Below are 20,845 nucleotides of genomic sequence, written 5' to 3'. Positions count from 1 at the left end.
CATAAGTAAAGATAAAGCAGACCACACGAGAAATGCATGCAGGAATGTGTCTCTCGCGTCGTCTTTTTTGCCTGATGTGCCTTTTCGTAAAAGTATGTAAGTACAACTGACCCAACAGCACATGTTAAGCAACCTATATCTGTGTCTTATGGGCATCTGTCTGCTTTACTATTTGCCCCTTTTCGTATTGTAAAAAATGTCAAGCCAACTTTCAGAACAGTTTTTGTAAGGTGGTTTTCATGAGGTAGTTGTGCAATGAATTGTTTAGCACCATGTAGTGTGTTACATGTTTAGATGTACTGCACATTAAGAATGCTGAGGTCATGTTGAGACAGCAACAAAAAAGGGGACGCAAAAACTTTAGTACATATGGCAACTGCAATTGCTAAGCAGAGGAGTATGAATAAGGACCATTTCTTTTATTTCTCTATTGCTACAATTTTTTATTTTCTTCCATCAAGAATTGTGAATAAAGGTGAGGAATATGCTTTCCTAGGTACTTAATTTCCGTGTCTGTGGGTGCATTGGGTAACCTATGAAATGTGCGAGGCACGATATCCAATTTCCTTGCCCTTTAATGTCACGGAAGGACTGCTGATGCATTTTTCTCCAAGACTATGGATGTAATACGCTTGCATGCTTTCGCGCCTTACCTTGTTTTTATAAACGGTGTCTTTTTGCACTGTTCACCCACCATGAGTAGGATACAACCCTGCGTTGTCATGCTAGCAGGGCTGGAAGGGGGTCCTTTGATGGAGAAGAGCTGCTTGGTTCGAAGGAAGCAGCTTTTCCCCATCAAAGGAACCCCTTTCAGCCAATGCCATTGCCAATTCTCATGACCTGAAGAATGAAGCGGCTTTTCCCCATCAAAGGACCCCTTCCAGCCAATGGTATCGGGGGCCAATTCTCATGACCGCTAGAACCAGGTGGCTTTTCCCCATCAAAGGACCCCTTCCAGCCAATAGCATCGGCGGCCAATTCTCATGACCACTAGAACCAGGTGGCTTTTCCCCATCAAAGGACCCCTTCCAGCCAATGGCATCGGCTCATTCTCACGACCCCTAGACCGAAGTGGCTTTTCCCCACCAAAGGACCCCTTCGAGCTAATGGCATCCGGCAATTCTCATGACCCCTAGAAGGAAGCGGCTTTTCCCTATCAAAAGACCCCTTCCAGCTAATGGCATCGGCCAATTCTCATAACGCCTAGAAGGAAGCGTCTTTTCCCCATCAAAAGACCCCTTCCAGCTAATGGCATCGGCCAATTCTCATGACCCCTAGAACGAAGCGGCTTTTCCCCATCAAAGGGCTCCTTCCAGCCAATGCCATCAGTTGATTCTGATGACCTCAAGAACGAAGCAGCTTTTCCCTATCAAAGGACCCCTTCCAGCCAACGGCATCGGCCAGTTCTCATGACCCCTAGAACGAAGCGGCTTTTTCCCATCAAAGGACCCCTACCAGCCAATGGCATCTGTTGATTCTCGTGACCTCAAGAACGAAGCAGCTTTTCCTTATCAAAGGACCCCTTCCAGCCAACGGCATCGGCCAGTTCTCATGACCCCTAGAACGAAGCGGCTTTTCCTCATCAAAGGACCCCTTTGCAGCCAATTGCGTAGGCCGATTCTCATGACCTGAATAATGAAGTGGCTTTTCCCCATCAAAGGACTCCTACCAGCCAACGGCATCGGCCAGTTCTCATGACGCCTAGAACGAAGCGGCTTTTTCCCATCAAAGGACCCCTACCAGCCAATGGCATCTGTTGATTCTCATGACCTCAAGAACGAAGCAGCTTTTCCCCATCAAAGGACTCCTACCAGCCAATGGCATCATCGGCCAATTCTCATGACCCCTAGAACGAAGCGGCTTTTTCCCATCAAAGGACTCCTACCAGCGAATGGCATCTGTTGATTCTCATGACCTCAAGACCGAAGCGGCTATTCCCCATCAAAGGACTCCTACCAGCCAATGGCATCATCGGCCAATTCTCATGATCCCCAAAAACGAAGCGGCTTTTTCCCATCAAAGGACCCCTACGAGCCAATGGCATCTGTTGATTCTCATGACCTCAAGAACGAAGCGGCTTTTCCCCATCAAAGGACTCCTACCAGCCAATGGCATCATCGGCCAATTCTCGTGATCCCCAAAAACGAAGCGGCTTTTTCCCATCAAAGGACCCCTACCAGCCAATGGCATCATCGGCCAATTCTCGTGATCCCCAAAAACGAAGCGGCTTTTTCCCATCAAAGGACCCCTACCAGCCAATGGCATCTGTTGATTCTCATGACCTGAAGAACGAAGCAGCTTTTCCCCATCAAAGGACTCCTACCAGCGAATGGCATCATCGGCCAATTCTCATGACCCCTAGAACAAAGCGGCTTTTTCCCATCAAAGGACCCCTACCAGCCAATGGCATCTGTTGATTATCATGACCTCAAGAACGAAGCGGCTTTTCCCCATCAAAGGACTCCTACCAGCCAATGGCATCATCGGCCAATTCTCGTGATCCCCAAAAACGAAGCAGCTTTTCCCCATCAAAGGACCCCTTCAAGCTAATGGCATCGGCCAATTCTCATAACACCTAGAACGAAGCGGCTTTTTGGCATCGGCCAATTCTCATGACCCCTAGAACGAAGCGGCTTTTCCCCATCAAAAGACCCCTTCCAGCAAATGGCATCGGCCAATTCTCATGACCCCTAGAACGAAGCGGCTTTTCCCCATCAAAAGACCCCTTCAAGCTAATGGCATCGGCCAATTCTCATGACCGCTAGAACCAGGTGGATTTTTCTCATCAAAGGACCCCTACCAGCCAATGGCATCTGTTGATTCTCATGACCTCAAAAACGAAGCAGTTTTTCCCTATCAAAGGACTCCTACCAGCCAATGGCATCATCGGCCAATTCTCGTGATCCCCAAAAACGAAGCAGCTTTTCCCCATCAAAGGACCCCTTCAAGCTAATGGCATCGGCCAATTCTCATGACCCCTAGAACAAAGCGGCTTTTTCCCATCAAAGGACCCCTACCGGCCAATGGCATCTGTTGATTATCATGACCTCAAGAACGAAGCGGCTTTTCCCCATCAAAGGACTCCTACCAGCCAATGGCATCATCGGCCAATTCTCGTGATCCCCAAAAACGAAGCAGCTTTTCCCCATCAAAGGACCCCTTCAAGCTAATGGCATCGGCCAATTCTCATGACCCCTAGAACGAAGCGGCTTTTTGGCATCGGCCAATTCTCATGACCCCTAGAACGAAGCGGCTTTTCCCCATCAAAAGACCCCTTCCAGCAAATGGCATCGGCCAATTCTCATGACCCCTAGAACGAAGCGGCTTTTCCCTATCAAAAGACCCCTTCAAGCTAATGGCATCGGCCAATTCTCATGACCGCTAGAACCAGGTGGATTTTTCTCATCAAAGGACCCCTACCAGCCAATGGCATCTGTTGATTCTCATGACCTCAAAAACGAAGCAGCTTTTCCCTATCAAAGGACCCGTTCTAGCCAACGGCATCGGCCAGTTCTCATGACCCCTAGAACGAAGCGGCTTTTTCCCATCAAAGGACCCCTACCAGCCAATGGCATCTGTTGATTCTCATGACCCCAAGAACGAAGCAGCTTTTCCCTATCAAAGGACCCGTTCTAGCGAATGGCATCGGCCAGTTCTCATGACCCCTAGAATGAAGGGGCTTTTCCTCATCAAAGGACCCCTTTCCAGCCAATGGCATCAGCGGCCGATTCTCATGATCCCCAAAAACGAAGCAGCTTTTCCCCATCAAAGGACCCGTTCTAGCCAATGGCATCGGCCAATTCTCATGACCCCTGGAACGAAGCGGCTTTTCCCCATCAAAGGACCCCTTCCGGCTCATGGCATTGGCTGATTCTGATGGCTTCAAGAACGAAGCGGTTTTCCCCATCAAAGGGCCCCCCTCCAGCCAATGGCGTCGGCCGGCTCTCATGACCCTGCTGGCGTGACAATGCAGAAAGCGCCCTGACAAGACTATCCCCGACTATGGAGGCAGGGAACTATCCCCTTTCGTCTGCCACTCTCCTCATTGACACGCTAGCAGGGTCATGAGAATCGACCGATGCCATTGGCTGGAAGAGGTCCTTTGACAAAGCTGCTTCATTCTCGAGTTTTATCCAAGTGTAATGGTGCATCTCCTGTGCACTTTGTTCAAAATATGTAGATCATGGATCATCTCAACTCAAGGAACATGTATATTTGTACTTTTCAGCCTAAAACCTCACCAAGCGAAAAAAAAATTATATCAGAGCAATGTTTCCTGGAACTCTTGTATGCATCGGTAAAAGGAAAAAGAAACCTCATGTCTCATCGGAAAAAACACAAGCACCGAATACCAGGAAATAAACCGTCAAAGCTCGCACCATGCAGTCTCTTATTTTCTAGAGCCCATTTCATTGCCACTTTTTTATTTATAAGTGCACAAATGTAAGACAGCACACAACAACAGAATATCCTAAACCAAAAGAAAAACTTACTCTAGTCGGATACAACATGAGACTGGAGTAAGCTCCGCCCCCTTATCAAAACTGTTCTCATTCACTGATGTGATGGATTAGCAGAGTAATACAGGCTGCCATGTAGCCGCACAAACTACGTGAGATTAGAAGCAGTGAAATTCAGGTATAAGGCCCAATGCTATCGCAATGTCACCAGGGAATGGTGATCTGGCGGCCTACAAACTTTCCTTGCTCTGAGCCTATTCTCTGCTTAGAACTTATTTTAATTGTCATGATAAATGCTGCTGCATTGTTTTTAAAAATATACTTGACATATGTTAGTTTTTGCACAGACACACCAACGCGCTGACTCATTTTATCAGTGCATATAAACAACAATGAAATAATGCAAGTACAGGGCACATGAATATGCCTGCAGTGTGTAAAGGCAGTGTGACATTTTGGGGCTCAGCTCGTAACTGTCATGATTTTGTCGCATCTATTAGCTCAAACAATACATGCACACACACATTTCAATGTAAGCTGATTTATGGCCCAGCAAACCAAAAACCTCTCGGAGACGTCTAGCTAGACATCTCTGAGAGGTTTGCTGGGGGTGTATGGTTTATAGGGGTTTAACGTCCCAAAGCGACTCGGGCTATGAGAGACGCCGTAGTGAAGGGCTCCGGAAATTACAATCACCTGGGGTTCTTTAGTATGCACTGGCATCGCACAGTACAGGGGCCTCTAGAATTTCGCCTCCATCGATATTCGACTGCAGTAGCCAGGATCAAACCCGCGTCTTTTGGGTCAGCAGCCGAGTGCCCTAACCACTGAGCCACTGCGGTGGATACATACCATACGATTATAAGCATCGGTCAAATGTTTAGGGGAATCCCCCAAGGTGGAGTAGATTTGTAATAAGGGAGTAATTACTCATTGGCATCCACCCGAGCGCAGCCATACGACTACAAAGGAAAGCTATACAGCTTTCTCAGAAACTTCGTAGTTAAAGAAAAATTCGTCCTGGTCCGGGGTTCGAACCCAGGACCACCGCTACACCGGAGCAGTCGCTCTACCAATTGAGCTAACCAGGACGGCAAGCTTATGGTAGGACGAGAGCGAATTGATCAATAACTCGAAGTGGGAACTGTGTTGGTCAAATGTTTAGGGGAATCCCCCAAGGTGGAGTAGATTCGGAGTAAATCGGTGGAGTAGATCGGAGTAGATCGGAGTAGAAAGGTGGAGTAGATCGTCCTACCATAAGCTTGCCGTCCTGGTTAGCTCAATTGGTAGAGCGACTGCTCCGGTGTAGCGGTGGTCCTGGGTTCGAACCCCGGACCAGGACGAATTTTTCTTTAACTACGAAGTTTCTGAGAAAGCTGTATAGCTTTCCTTTGTAGTCGTATGGCTGCGCTCGGGTGGATGCCAATGAGTAATTACTCCCTTATTAGAGTATAAGCATCATACCAGTATAAGTATATGCATCTATCCTCTCGTCCAACAGTGCTTTGAGGGCTTCCCTTATATGTTTATTACTCAGTAATACCACCAGAACTTAAAGAGACTCGGGAACTAGCCCCACTGGATAAGGTTCTTGCATAAAAACGTTGCTAGGTTCACTAGTGACAGCTGATCCGGATCATGAGAGGGAAATAACTAGAAGAAAAAGAATAAGGTGGAGCGCATATTTTTTTTTTTTTTTTTTATTAATACTGCAATCCCAGGAAGGGATTTTCGCAGGGTGGGCATACAGAAAATAGGTAAGTACAAATATTAAGAAAAAAAAAAGTACAAAGGCCACAAATTAATAATAAGCAACAAAAACACAACAGCAAAAATGAAAGGCTCAATGACGTAACACAGCAAAAAAGTACAATAAGGTTTGGGGCATATAAATACACTACTATCAAGTCATCAGTGAACATGGTCAACAGGGAATTAATTAAATGAAGAAAGAGCACCAAAACGATCACAATATTAAAGTCAGGTCATAAAAAATGGGAAACGGGAATGCATGACAGAGGACATTATTGTGTACTGAGGTTGCCGATAAATGATGTTACAGATAGCTGTAGGACTTCGTCGTTAGTAAGTTGATTCCACTCCGTTACTGTTCGCGGAAAAAAAGAATATTTAAAGCAGTTATTACGCTGGGTGAAAGGGGTGATTGTAAGATTGTGACGTTGTCTTGTGGAATAACCTGAAGAGAAGGATATTAGTCCATCAATGTTAATTTTAAAATGACCTTTGACCAATTGGTATAAGAACTTTAGTCGAGCAACGCGATTCCTTTCGGTTATCGATATTAAAGCAGCCCTGTTTAAGAGGTCACTTACTGATGTGCGTCCATAGCTATTGTAAACAAAACGTACTGCTTTCTTTTGTATTTTTTCAATTTTATTTACGTTTGTTTTGGTGAATGGATCCCAGATTATTGCCGCATAATCTAGTATTGGAAGGACAATCGATTTATACGCTAAAAGCCGAACTCGGGGTGTGGAAAGTCTCAATGCACGCCTAAGAAAGAAAAGTTTACGGTTTGCATTATTTACAGTTTGATCAATGTGTTTAGTCCAGTCAAGATTGTTAGTAATCCATAGCCCTAGATATTTGTAGTGTGAGACTTCGGAAAGAATGTTGTTATCAAATGAATATTGGAACATTAGTGGACTTTTCTTGTGAGTGATTCTCATATACACGGTTTTTTGAAAGTTGATAGGCATCTGCCATGCATCACACCAGGCATTAATTTTCTGAAAAGCCTCATTAAGTTTTACCTGATCTGACATGTTTTTAATTTCGGAGTATAGCACACAATCATCCGCATATAGTTTAATATTAACAGGAATGTCTTTCACGATGTCGTTAATGTAAATGATAAACAAGAGTGGCCCAAGCACTGAGCCCTGAGGGACGCCAGAGTCAACAAAAACAGTTTGAGAGGAATGTTCCCCAAAAGAGACATATTGCTGACGGTTATTCAAATATGCTGAAATCCAATTAATGATTTGGTTATTTCTGAGTGTGCTATTAATTTTGGAAAGCAGTTTTTTGTGAGAGACCTTATCAAATGCTTTGGCGAAATCCATAAAAATGGCATCTGTTTGGCTACTATTGTTAATAGCATTCGCAAAATCGTGTATAGTCTGAACTAATTGGGTACAAGTAGAAAAACCTTTCCGGAATCCGTGTTGGAAATTTGTAATAAAATTGTGTTGTTCAAGAAAATGGGAAATGTGGGTGTGTATTATGTGTTCCATAATTTTGCAAACTGTCGATGTTAATGAAATCGGTCGGTAATTATTAATGTACTGTTTGTTTCCATTTTTATGAATTGGTTGGACTCTGGCTGTCCTCCAGTCGCCCGGAACCTGTCCTTCGTTTAGAGACCTAGAAAAAATTATGAACAAATACTTGGACACCCATTCTGCATACCTCGTTAGGAATGCATTGGGTATTTTATCAGGCCCAAGGGATTTTTTTACGTTAAGATTCAAAAGCATTTTAGTTATACCCTGTTCACTGATGACAAGATCAGGCATCGGAGGTAAGCATGTTTCGTACACAGGTTGTATGCCATTATCCTTAGTAAAAACGGATTTGAAGTATTCGTTAAAGGCGGTTGATATTACTTTTCCGTCATGTGTTAATGTGCCATTGATTTCAAATGCATGAGAATCCCTAGATACTGGTGAGATTGTACGCCAAAATTTTTCAGGTGAGCTAGTTATAAAATTAGGCAACAAATCGCCAAAATAATTTTCTTTATCAAGTGCTACTTGTCCTCGTAGTTGACTTGACAGAGCGGAAATTTTATCCAGCAGGCCTTCAGGTTGGACAACTGCTTGCCTTTTCTTTTTCAACTTTTTTAATTTTCTACGCATTTGTATTGAAGTGCGGGAAATCCAGGGATTGTCACGTTTTGTCTTTTTAACAATGCTTGGCACAAAACGGTTAATACACATCATAACCAGATCCTTGAAAGAAATCCACAGATCGTCTACATTTGCGGTAGACTTCGAAAAACTATCAAAATAAAAGGATAAGGTATCGATTATTGATGTGTCATCAGCGCGTGAGAAGTTAGGAAAACATGACTGCTTTGGATGCCTGTCAATAGCGGCATCAGATAAGGTAAGGAACACGGCCTGGTGATCGGAGATTCCTGGGATTATTTCGCATTTTGTTTTAGTACTAATAGATCCGCTTACGAAGAAAAGGTCCAGTATAGATTTAGCGCCATCGTGTACCCTGGTGTACTCGTCAACAAGTTGGGATAAATCAAATGCAAATGCTATGTCCAACATGGCATCACCTGTTTTGTCGTTATGGTTGTTGAGGGACATCGTGCGCCAGTCAATATTAGGCAGATTAAAGTCGCCAGCTAGAATTATCCGATCGCCAGGTTTTAAATATGTGTTCATGTAAGTTTTCAAATCATTTAAAACCGATATGGAAGAAGAAGGGGGCCTGTACAACACACCTATAATGTACCTGATTGTACCACAATAAGTTTTACTGAAAATGCACTCTACATTAGGCACATCAGGCATCCTTAAAACTCGTAATGATTTCTTGTATATCATACAGACGCCGCCACCTCTTCCAGTACGGTCTTTCCGGAGTACATTGTAACCAGTAGGCACGAATTCACTGTCGAAAATTGCATCATGTAACCATGTTTCGGTTAGCACAGCAATGTCTGAATCGTTAGTAAAAAGGAGCCCTTCAAGCTCGGTTACTTTATTGATTACACTTCTGCAGTTAATGTTTAAGATTTTCAAGGATGTAGGATCATGCTTTTTCTGTCAGTTTTTTTTCTTATTGACCAATCTGACACGCTCTCCTTTCTGGGCATCCCAAGCAAACATAACACTATCAATGCTAATTTTATCAAAGACCAGCTTTACCTTAGCGCCATTTGCTTTTTCTTCCGCTGCGCTGTCCCATAAAAGTTTACGTAAGTCACGCACGCGCTTTGAGAAGTCTTCCGAGATAGAGTACGACGATCCTTTTAGTTTGTAGGCTGCTTGTAAAATGGATGCCTTTTCCCGATAGTCAAGAAATTTTATGATAACCGGTCTAGATTTGTCACTGGATTTACGCCCAAGCCTATGAAGTCTTTCTATACCTGTAGGTGTTATACCTATCTTCTCTTTTATTATGTCGTCTTTCACTGTGTTCTCAAGTTCTTCGAGCGTCTCGTTTTCTGACTCTTCTAAACCGTAAATTATAAGATTGCAACGGCTTCTGTTTTCTAAGTCGTCCACCTTATTCATCAGAAAGGACAACTGGCTGTCAAAATCTGCTATTGTTTTTTCTATTTCGCTTACTTGTTTTGTCAGCGTGCCTAGTTTGGACAACTGTTGTTCAATGCTATCTATTCTGTTGTTTAGTGTAACCATTTGCTCTTTTATTTCGTTCTGACCGTCGATAATTCCTTCAATAGTTCCTTGCACTTTCTTTTGGCCGTCTAGCAGTTCCGACAGCAATTGCTTCTCAGTTGGTCCCGGGTTTGTCTCAATATCGCCCGAAAGAAGTAGGTTAGTAGGCAATAAAGCAATGTGCGCCAGAATACATTTGAAACACTGTGGGCAGGGCAGCAGCAACAGAAACCGGTTGTCACTACGATAACAGTACATGGAAACGTTTTTACTAACCTGTAGAGCAAGACAAAAATGGTTGCTGAGCATGTTGCCGATACTGCTGCTGGCCTGCCCACTGAAGAAAGTCGGTGTTGCTCGCTCTTTTAAAGGGGCTTGCTGAGCCATGTGATGTGACGTCACAGTTGTCGAGATGAAGCGATGCGCTGTCAGTTGCGGAACGGAAAGCAATGTAATCGCCGGGCACCTGGCACGAGCCAGATTTTCCGATGCCGGCTCACTGAACACATCCACGTCGATTGCCCTTGATGCGTAGGCGCTGGGCCACCATTCATTCCCGCGATGCGAGGGCTCGTTGACCAGGTCAAACGACGTAGCCACTGGGTCGCAGCCACGCGGTGGAACTGGTCCGCAGAGAAGGGCCACCAAAATCTGTAGAGCAAGACAAAAATGGTTGCTGAGCATGTTGCCGATACTGCTGCTGGCCTGCCCACTGAAGAAAGTCGGTGTTGCTCGCTCTTTTAAAGGGGCTTGCTGAGCCATGTGATGTGACGTCACAGTTGTCGAGATGAAGCGATGCGCTGTCAGTTGCGGAACGGAAAGCAATGTAATCGCCGGGCACCTGGCACGAGCCAGATTTTCCGATGCCGGCTCACTGAACACATCCACGTCGATTGCCCTTGATGCGTAGGCGCTGGGCCACCATTCATTCCCGCGATGCGAGGGCTCGTTGACCAGGTCAAACGACGTAGCCACTGGGTCGCAGCCACGCGGTGGAACTGGTCCGCAGAGAAGGGCCGCCAAAATCTGTAGAGCAAGACAAAAATGGTTGCTGAGCATGTTGCCGATACTGCTGCTGGCCTGCCCACTCAACTGTGGCAGGTTCTCTCAGATCATGAATGGCAGTTTACCGATATCTCTCAAAAGAAAAGTATACAACAGCTGTATCTTGTCGGTACTCACCTATTTGGCAGAAACGTGGAGGCAAACAAAGAGGGTTCAGCTTAAGTTAAGGACAACGCAGCGAGCTATGGAAAGAAAAATGATAGGTGTAACGTTTAGAGATCAGAAGCGGGCGGAGTGGGTGACAGAACAAACGCGGGTTAATGACATCCTAGTCGAAATAAAGAGGAAGAAGTGGGCTTGGGCAGGGCATGTAATGCGAAGGCAAGGTAACCGCTCGTCCCTAAAAGTAACGGAGTGGATTCCAAGAGAAGGCAAGCGCAGCAGGGTGCACCAGAAACTTAGGTGGGCGGATGAGATTAAGAAATTTGTGGGAATACGGTGGCTGCAACTGGCCAGGGACAGGGTTAATTGAAGAGACATGGGAGAGGCCTTTGCCCTGCAGTGGGCATATTCAGGCTGATGATGATGATAATGACGATGATGAAGTAAAGGTGAGGGAGGGCCGCATAATTTTTCAAAATCAGAGTGAGGGTGAGAGACGGCCATGGATTCAAAAGTGAGGGTGAAGGAGGAAAAATAAAAGTTAGGGCTCTTGCCATCCACTGCTCAAAAGATGCAGAAAACACAAGCATGCAACTAGAAAAAAGCAAGTATGTTGAATTAAAGGAAGAGGTTGCTTTTCCATGGAATTTTTCTCATTGTTAACAATGCAACGACAGGGAACGCAGAAAGAGATCCATGCCTTGCAGTTCAATATGTGACTAAGACCAGGAACCGTTTGTTTAGAACAACCTTGATTTTAACTTCACTGCGGTTGTTGTGCAGATTTTAAGTGGACATTAATCATAGAAGAAGAAACCACTAGCCTCCCAAAGCCAACATTGTCCATGACCAAGGCCCTTGAAATATGCTACATTTTTGTTCTCTTCCCGGCATGTATGGGAAATAACAACTGAGACTTGATGTACAGTCTTTGTCAAAAATATACAGCCCAAGGGGTTTGCTTTCAAGACGTGTAGCGGGACCCTTAAGCGCATATGGTAGTCCTAAGCTTGGGATGGTAGAGGACGCAAGTTCCTCCAGCCTTTTTGTGATTAGGGTCCCCGACTATGAAAGAGGAGCCACACTGCAGGGCTCAGAAGCAGACTCCTTGGGCTGTATACTTTTGACAAAGACTGCACATACTGCTTTCATAGATACTTACTGAGAAGAATGTATTCATAATGAACCACTCATGCACTCGACCTCCTCAAATTAGTACAGATCCTAAATTATTAGTTATCACCAATTTGTAACCCATTCCAGTACCTCTACATAAAACCAGAACTAGCGTTATGAAATCAATGGCATTGCCATGCCGCCATACATTCCCTGCACTACCCTGATCCTCGAATTTCTCTCGCGGTGCAAATGGCTGCGGAGTTCTCCAATGGAGGTCAAACTAGCCTCGATATGACCGGCCACCAACCTTAATTTGTGTCCCAAGCAATGCTTGGCGCTATCATTAAAGTGCGCCATTACAATAACCCTAGACACACCAACTTGTAATAGAAAAAATGGTTGCATACAAGGTGATTGAACACAGTCCAGGGAGGGTGATGCCTATATGATGAATTGAAGAAATAAAAATGAAAACTCTCGACTGGAAGAACAATAAAAATGGACTGACCGTTGGAGGACATGCCAGTAGCATAACAACTGAAAAGTAGCAAACGAAAAATACTTCAGGCAGGCAACGTAAAAATCAACACATATGAAATGAAATTGAAAGAAATGAAATGAAAAGATTTATTTGAGCAGAGCAGTTACAGCATCTGCTGCAGGGGCAGAGGCTAAAGGCTATGGTGCCTGACGAGGCCTCTGACCCCCTGCAGTCGACGGAAGTGCAATACAATTTGCGCATAACAAGAAGGTAAGTCAGAAAATTAAAACAAGTGGGGATAAATTATGCAAATATAATCACAACATTAAGACAGTATACGGAATGCTATAAACATGTACTATAATATGCAAGGATATTATAGAGAGATTTTGTTCAGTATGCAATCATTGGAGGACACTTATAACAAAAATAAAGTGAAAAATCATGGTACAAGAGATGGATATATCCTGTATATGCATGTCAAAAGTACTCGTCACTCTGCGTACAAAACAACTGTGCAAATCTACTTGTGCAAAAAAAAAATCTACTACAGAGTTGCCCTCTTGTGAGATCGCAGATGGTAACGCAGGCTCGCCTTCTGCGCAAAGGCCAGGGGACATAGATGGCATTGGTACGGCTTCTCGCCTGTGTGGATGTGGAGGTGTTCCCTCAGGTGTCCGCTCTTTGTGAAGCGCTTGCCACAGTGATCGCAGTGGTACGGCTTCTCGCCTGTGTGGACGCGAACATGGTCCTCCAGGATGGTCTTCTGTGTGAAGCTCTTGCCGCAAATAATACACTGGTATGGCTTCTCGCCCGTATGGATACGGATGTGCCTCACAAGGTTGTCTGAAGTAGTGAACGCCTTGCTGCAATGGCTGCATGGGTAAGGACGCTCTCCAGTGTGGGTTCTCTGGTGTCTCTTGAAAGCATGGTTATGCACTGTAGCATAGCCACACTGGGTGCACAAAAAGCGCTTTTCGCATCCTTGCGAATTTTGTTGTGGAGACGAGGTGCAGCTACTCTTAGCTGTGACCAAACCTGCGCACAGAAACAATGCATGGATTTCTTTAGACATAAAGGGTATGCCTCAATGCATTGATAACAGCTAGTGTATGTCTCAAGGATAGTTATTGAATGGCAAGGATGCTCAAACTCAAGCCGGTCAGACCTTGTCATGGTCGAAGAACCAAGCCTGGTGATGCAGACCTAAATTAAAAGCTATTCTCTTTTAAACTAGGCCCATATTTCATATCACGAGGACAGCAAATCATAGCACATGACTCGAAAAACACTGTTGCTTCTGTAGCTGAGCAGAGCAGAGCATAAATTACGAATATTACATGCCCTCGCAGGACTTTATCAGTGTAAAGCACAACTTGGTGCAAAAAGAGAAGCATACATTCAGTACTTCCTTGTTCACAGACACTGACTGACCCATCGCACCAGGTTGCGTCACAGCCACACAATTTTTTAGCACCATTTCCCCTTCCCTTTTTTAGCACAACAAAGAAAAATCTGCAAAGCATGATTGAAATTTCAGCTGCTGCTGTCATTCATGCACTCTGAAGCGCAGCTATTCCAGCCATGTCAACACCATACATGAAAAACAACAAACAGAAAAGGTGTGAGGCATAAATTGAAGTGAGAATTATAACAAAGCAGAAATGTGAGGCCTTGCAGATACGGAATAGTTTTAGCAGTCAAAGCAATTGAATGCATGCATCGATGCCAACCATGTCAGTGACAAGGGTATTTCTATATCGTTACTCTTACATAAGGTTTCATACACAATAATAAGGTATAATTGCAGGGGAAGCGAAAGTGATTGGTGAGGATGGAGTCTGAACAGTGACCACTCAGTCAGGAGTGCCGAGCCTTGAATATGCTTCCATCGCATTTTGCAAAGCAAGTTCTGCAAAATTTCAGTGCATTTTCCACACAGCCCGGCAGGAAGTATTTGGGCCTTTTTGTGGCCACTCCTGCAATTCATTGACCCCAATGGCTTCCAGTTGGACGCAGTAGGAGTCGTCGATTGAATGAAAAGGCCACTTCAGCACTGTGCGTGTTGGAGAGGTCAGCAGCCAACTTTAATAGATATATATTTCTAAGGCGTTGCTCCCAGATGAGCAGTCACCGTCCCAACTCTATTATTCCAGATCCTTTCGGGTTTGTCTTCCACTGTGCGAATCCTGCTTTTCAGCCTCCGCAATATCCACAGCAGAGTGCTCCACATCACAAAGAAAGGTGGCAGTGCTAAACCTACGTTTCCGACCATACTTTATTTTTCCACAGTAAATTAACACAAACATTACTTCCAACACTCTTTATGGTATGTAATCTCTATGGTTGCGCAATATTACTGCGTGCTATGTAGGAAAGCCAACAACCAAGAGAACACGCCATCACTAAAAGCTGCGACTGTAAGACTTATTCTGAAATTTCCGCAAAAAAGCTGCACAACCACTCAGGTGCTGTAAATGTGGGATTTTGCACGAAGCAAAGGCTGCAAAGATGCAAACAACACAAAACTGCCCATCAATTATCACCAAGGAAGAAATAAAATGTAAAATGGCGAAGCAAGAACTCTTCAAAGACGCATAAAGAAAAATCTGTCAGCAAGTGCTGCAGCTTCATTTTCACCAGCAAAGTACAAGCAGCAGACGATAAGAAACATTGAAGCATTCCCTCATTCCCATGAGATGGAATGTATAGAGTGCGGTGTACAATTAATAATGACAAGGCAGCGACCATCATGAATTTCCACCAAAACACCTACATATAAATACAATGTGTCATTTTAAGACAGGGATCACCTATTCAATTTATATAACAGCCAAAAGAAATGTGCCAGGGCCACATTTCCTGCAAAAATTGTTGGATGCTACAGAAAACAAAGATGAACCCTTCTCCCATCTGATTTTAGAAAGGGAACCATTTTGAATGAAGCAAGCATTCCAAGAACGTACTGTGCACAGTCTGCCCAATTTTTCAGAAATGGTTTCTTAACTATTCTTTCTCTTACAAGCAAACAAGAGGCAAAAAAACATGCTGCTTCAGAAATTTGTAACCAGAACGAAACATTAATACGCTGCAAACTCATCTAATAGTGTTGTTCTCATTTCAGGTGCAGAATAGCAAATTACTTTGGAGTCAATTACGTTAAGATTTTGTTACCGCTCATACTTTCCTACAAATATTGCAACTCGTATCAGATAGTGTCAGCATGACTAATGTCTAAATATCCTTCTGGATCGTTTCAATCAAAACATCAGGACGAAATTGGCAGACTCTTACAACGCACATTGGATCACAATAACTTCTCCAATAAATTCTCGCAGAACACCCTGTAACATATTTCAATAGAAGATGCCTTTAGATGAATAAACTGCGCACCAACAGGACTTCAGGCACAGCCTCCACGAAAACTTACTTGCTAAAAAAAAATACTACACATTTGCCGTCTTGTGAGATTGCACATGGTGACGTAGGTTCGCTTTGCGCGCAAAGACCTCGGGGCATAGATGGCATCGGAACGGCTTCTCGCCTGTGTGGATGCGGAGGTGTTTTTTCATGGCGCCCCTCTGTGTGAAGCGCTTGCCACAGTGATCGCAGTGGTACGGCTTATCGCCTGTGTGGATGCGAAAATGCTCTGTCAGGTTGCTCTTGTCTGAGAAGCTCTTGCCACAGTGAATACACTGGTATGGCTTCTCGTATGGATACGGATGTGCCTCACAAGGTGGTCTGAAAGTAGTGAACGCCTTGCTGCAATGGCTGCACTGGTAAGGACGCTCTCCAGTGTGGCTTCTCTGGTGTCTCTTGAGAAGATGGTTATGCACTGTAGCATAGCCACAATCAGGGCACAGAAAGCACGTTCCGCATCGTTCCGTATTTTGTTGTGGAGACGAGGTGCAGCTGTGGCCAAACCTGCGCAAAGAAACAATGCATGGATCTCCTTATAAATGAAGGGTAAGCCTCAATGCATTGATTACAGCTGGCCTACGTCTCTAGGTTAGTTGACAAATGGTGAGGTTGCTCAAACTCAGGCTGATCAGAGCTTGTCATGACCTAAGAACCGAGCCATGCTTCGACCATGCCGACCTAAAATAAAAGCTGTTCTCTTTTAGACTAGGCACATATTTCATATCACGAGGACAGCCAATCACAAGTACATAACTCAAAAAACACTGTTGCTCTTGCAGCTGAGCTGAGCAGAGCAGAAAGTACAAACATTACAGCCCATTGAATGACTTTATCTGTGTATGTCACGACTTGTTACAAAGAGAAAAGAACACATTTATTGCTTGCTAGCTCACAGGCATTAACCTGCTCACAGTGCAAGGTTGCAGGGCAGCACTTCCCCTGAATCACATCATAACAAACAAGAATCCGCAGAACACAACTGAACTCTCAGCTGCTGCTGTCGTTCATGCACTCTGTGACACAGCTTTTCCAGCCATGTCAACACCATATATGAAAAAAAAAAAGGTGGGAGGCATAAATTAAAGTGAAAACTATAACAAAGCAGAAATGTGAGACCTTGCAGATATGGAATAGTTTTAACGGTCATAGCAACTGAATACATGCATAGATGCCAACCACGTCAGTAACAAGGGTATTACTATATTATTATAGTTACATGAGGTTTCATACACAATAATACATAACAGCAGGAGTTTCAGTGGCAGAGTTTCATGTTCCGAATGAATACCTAAAATAACGCAAAGTCACGGCATACACGAAGATACTAAACAGTGCAATTGACAAGGGCGTTTATAGAGATCTAGTTTAGTTTAGTTTATTTGGGTTTAACGTCCCAAAGCAACTCAGGCTATGAGAGACGCCGTAGTGAAGGGCTCCGGAAATTTCGACCACCTGGGGTTCTTTAACGTGCACTGACATCGCACAGTACACGGGCCTCAAGAATTTCGCCTCCATCAAAATTCGGCCGCCGTGGCCGGGATCGAACCCGCGTCTTTCGAGTCAGCAGCCGAGCGCCGTAACCACTGAGCCACCGCGGCAGGTTTAGAGAGATCAGACACAATGATAACAACTATTATCTATAGTATAAGACGCCAAGCACAGCAAAGAAAAAAAAACACACATGAGAAGAGCAGGAACTGAACATAATTATTTCACTGTCAGCAATCTAAAACCAATGCAATACTCATTAAAATAAACACACCTTCTCCCGCCTTTTGCAACAGATTTAAAACCTAGAAACCTGGTTATTTAGCCACCTGGGAACAATATGTGAGCATCCATGTTGTGCAAGCTTGATAAGCGCTTGGGAGGCACCGAGAACATTGATGTGTATGCTGTATAAACTCCATCAGGTGCCAAACCATCTGCTGCCAGCATCATTTCCACAAAACATCATGTCAAGCATGCTACCTTTGTGAGTAGATTTACACCTAAGAGGGCATACTTCCTGGCTGGGAAAAGTAGAGCTTTGATGAGACCAGCTAAGTCGTCATAAAATTATCATCAAAATAAATGACGTTGTAATCTGGCATTTCAAAAATAAGAAGTTGCGTTTATCATGGTTCTAAATACAATTGTGAATAATCATTGTTGCATAATATAACAAAATGCGCTTGGGACTTTTTTCCTTGCGCATTCTGTACATTACGAAAAACAGCAAGCATGTGCAGAAACATCATACAATGACAACTTAAAACTACGATCATGCATAACACAAGCTTTTAAATGCATTTATAGAATCTTCGTTGTGGCCTCCAATTTGTGTTAGAGTCATGAAATTGTTAATTATTATATAATACCACAGTCACTAGTTCCAGGGCCATGACTACCAGGTGTTATCTAATCTAGTCTGCACTTAAGCTAGAAATGCAGTGCCCCCACCAGGCCAATCATGTCTTGCCTGAGCATTAACAATTCATCTTGTGCATCCAGATAAGTAGAGCACGCGGAATCAGGACATTGAATCTAGATTATCAGAGCACTCAAGAAACAACTGCTTAAGCAACTTTTGCAGGTATATCATAAAAAAGTACAAACTATCGTTAACAATATTAACCTCTTGTACAGGTGCAACGCAGGATAAAAAAAGCGAAACTGCACTGGTGCTTTGCCCAACAGCCTGGCAGACAGCCACACAGTCTTGACTCAATCATGAGCACCACAACTCACATCATCTAAATAAAATCCAGAGCGATCATGATGACACTGTTGGACAAGTGCCCCCACAAGGATGAAACGGGTATACCAAGAGCAGTGTATCAATGGTGGAGTGCTGGGCCATGAGACGATGCAATTACGCAGTCAAACTTGCTCTAAATGCATTCCACAATGCTTATTTGCCTTATATTACCTGTTAACCTGACCTCGCTGGTCATCTCGTTACACAATCTGTCTTTGGCATATACAAACACCTCCATGACGATGTGTGAAGTTGCATTTCAGCGAAGCTCAGGAATACTTTAAGGTGCAGTTCGAATGTTGCAAGGCCAGAAGAACCAAGATAAGCCTGCAGAGGGACTTCTGTGAACAAAAAAGTAAAAGTATGTATGCGCCTGTTGAACAGATAGCAAGCACAATTTTGTGGCAACTGCCTGCAGACACGCAGGGTATGTTACATTAAATGCTCGCACAGCCTTTGATACAATATGTTGCAGCACAGCCAGAAGGCAGGCAACAATGTGTTGGTAACTGTCGCACAACTGACTTGCATGTAATCACAAATGTCAGAAGGGGCTTTTCACCTGAAAAAAAAACAGAATGATAAGAAAAAATGCATCAACTCTAAGCAGAGCTCCCCAACATCTTTTGTCGAAATGGTGTTTGTTTAAGCTTTTGCAACACACACACAAGAGTGTGTGAGAAGCCTAGGCTGCTTGGTACAATTAGAGAATACAGCTGCAAAAAAAAAAAAGGAATTTAGATTCGCTTTGATTCAGGAAAGGCACTCAAAACACAGGCAAGAATAACAAATGTTATGCATGGTGCAAGAAAGTCAGAAAACCACTGAAAAAGAATGCATATCAACCACCTTCCCACAGCAAATTAATATAAATATATGTATCACAAAGAGAGGCAGCTTTCATAGTGCCCATCATTAAACACGATTAAGACTGCGCACTGCTCGCATATGGAAAACAGCCTTTCATTTTACTTTGCTCTGTGCACCATAAAGAGTTACCAAAGCACTGAAGAACGAGAAATCACTGGATTCCCGAATCCAACGTCGTCTGCGATGGAGGTAATCAAAAATAGTTACGTCATCTTGCTGTTGTTATCACCCAGCTGTAATGACAAGTCTTAACTCCTGCTCTGATTGCTTTGAGCACAAATCAGTGGTTCCATCAAAAGGAACTATCTTCGTGTTCAAATATTATCAAATATTAACGTAACGAAGTTCTGAAAACAATGACATTTACTGCAGAAGTGCTACCTTGAAAGTGTCCCAGCAGTTTACAAACAGCTTTGTTTCAAGCTATGTTCAATAAAGTGGGCCATTTCAGGCGAGTCACAGTACGAGTACACTGAGTGGCTTCTCCCCGGCAAAGCAATACACTGCACATGAGTAAGTATAAGAACTGTGCTCTGAAGAGCTGACTGCAACCTCATCTATGTACACACCAATGAAACAGCTACTCCAAACTGTCATTTCAATTAAAAATAATTGTAGATGCGCAAAATTAAAGCATGCAAGTGAGACAGCACAGAACCAAATGAGCTGTTCCCCACAAAGTGCTGAGGCTGCAAGTATTTGGTGGAGGCCTGCGCAATAAAGCTGCGAACTCGATGTCACTGAGAAGCTAGTCAGAGGACAAATTGTGTGATGAAATGAAAATAACTCCCATTATGGTCATTAAGAGAGATTCAGTAAAACTACAGCTTCATTGTAATTAAAGAGAAAGGCGAACACAACAACAGACATTGAAGTAATCATTCGCTGTACTGCAAGGCAGTCAGGACGGACACAACAATGATAAACATTGCATTCTGTTAAACTATTCAACAAATACGGTATAGGTGAGTAACAATAGCTTGGCTGGAAATTATTCAAAAACTGCCGGAGAGGAGACTTGAGTTCTGTTGGAAATATGAGGTCTGCTTTCAACCTGAAAAAAAGACAAACAGAAAATAAATCACCTCTTCCCATGACTTCATTGCATCCCGCTCTTGTGCATTTTTTTTTTCATATTTCACGGCGGAGTATTGAAGAATGAGAGATCACTGGATTCCCAAATTCAACGTCATCTACGATGCAGGTA

The 20,845-nt window shown here is 43.8% G+C and overlaps 1 pseudogene; it reads right to left on the bottom strand.

Moving 5' to 3' along the window:
- Positions 1-9,789: 9,789 nt before the first annotated feature.
- Positions 9,790-17,969, bottom strand: LOC149336831 (uncharacterized; annotated as a pseudogene).
- Between the last annotated feature and the right edge of the window lie 2,876 nt (positions 17,970-20,845).

Source organism: Amblyomma mixtum, chromosome 7, assembly GCF_055824585.1.
Source record: "Amblyomma mixtum isolate Tamu chromosome 7, ASM5582458v1, whole genome shotgun sequence".
Lineage (NCBI taxonomy): Eukaryota > Metazoa > Arthropoda > Arachnida > Ixodida > Ixodidae > Amblyomma > Amblyomma mixtum.
The sequence above is the reverse complement of the archived record's forward strand: the minus strand, read 5'-3'. Positions and strand labels throughout refer to the sequence as shown.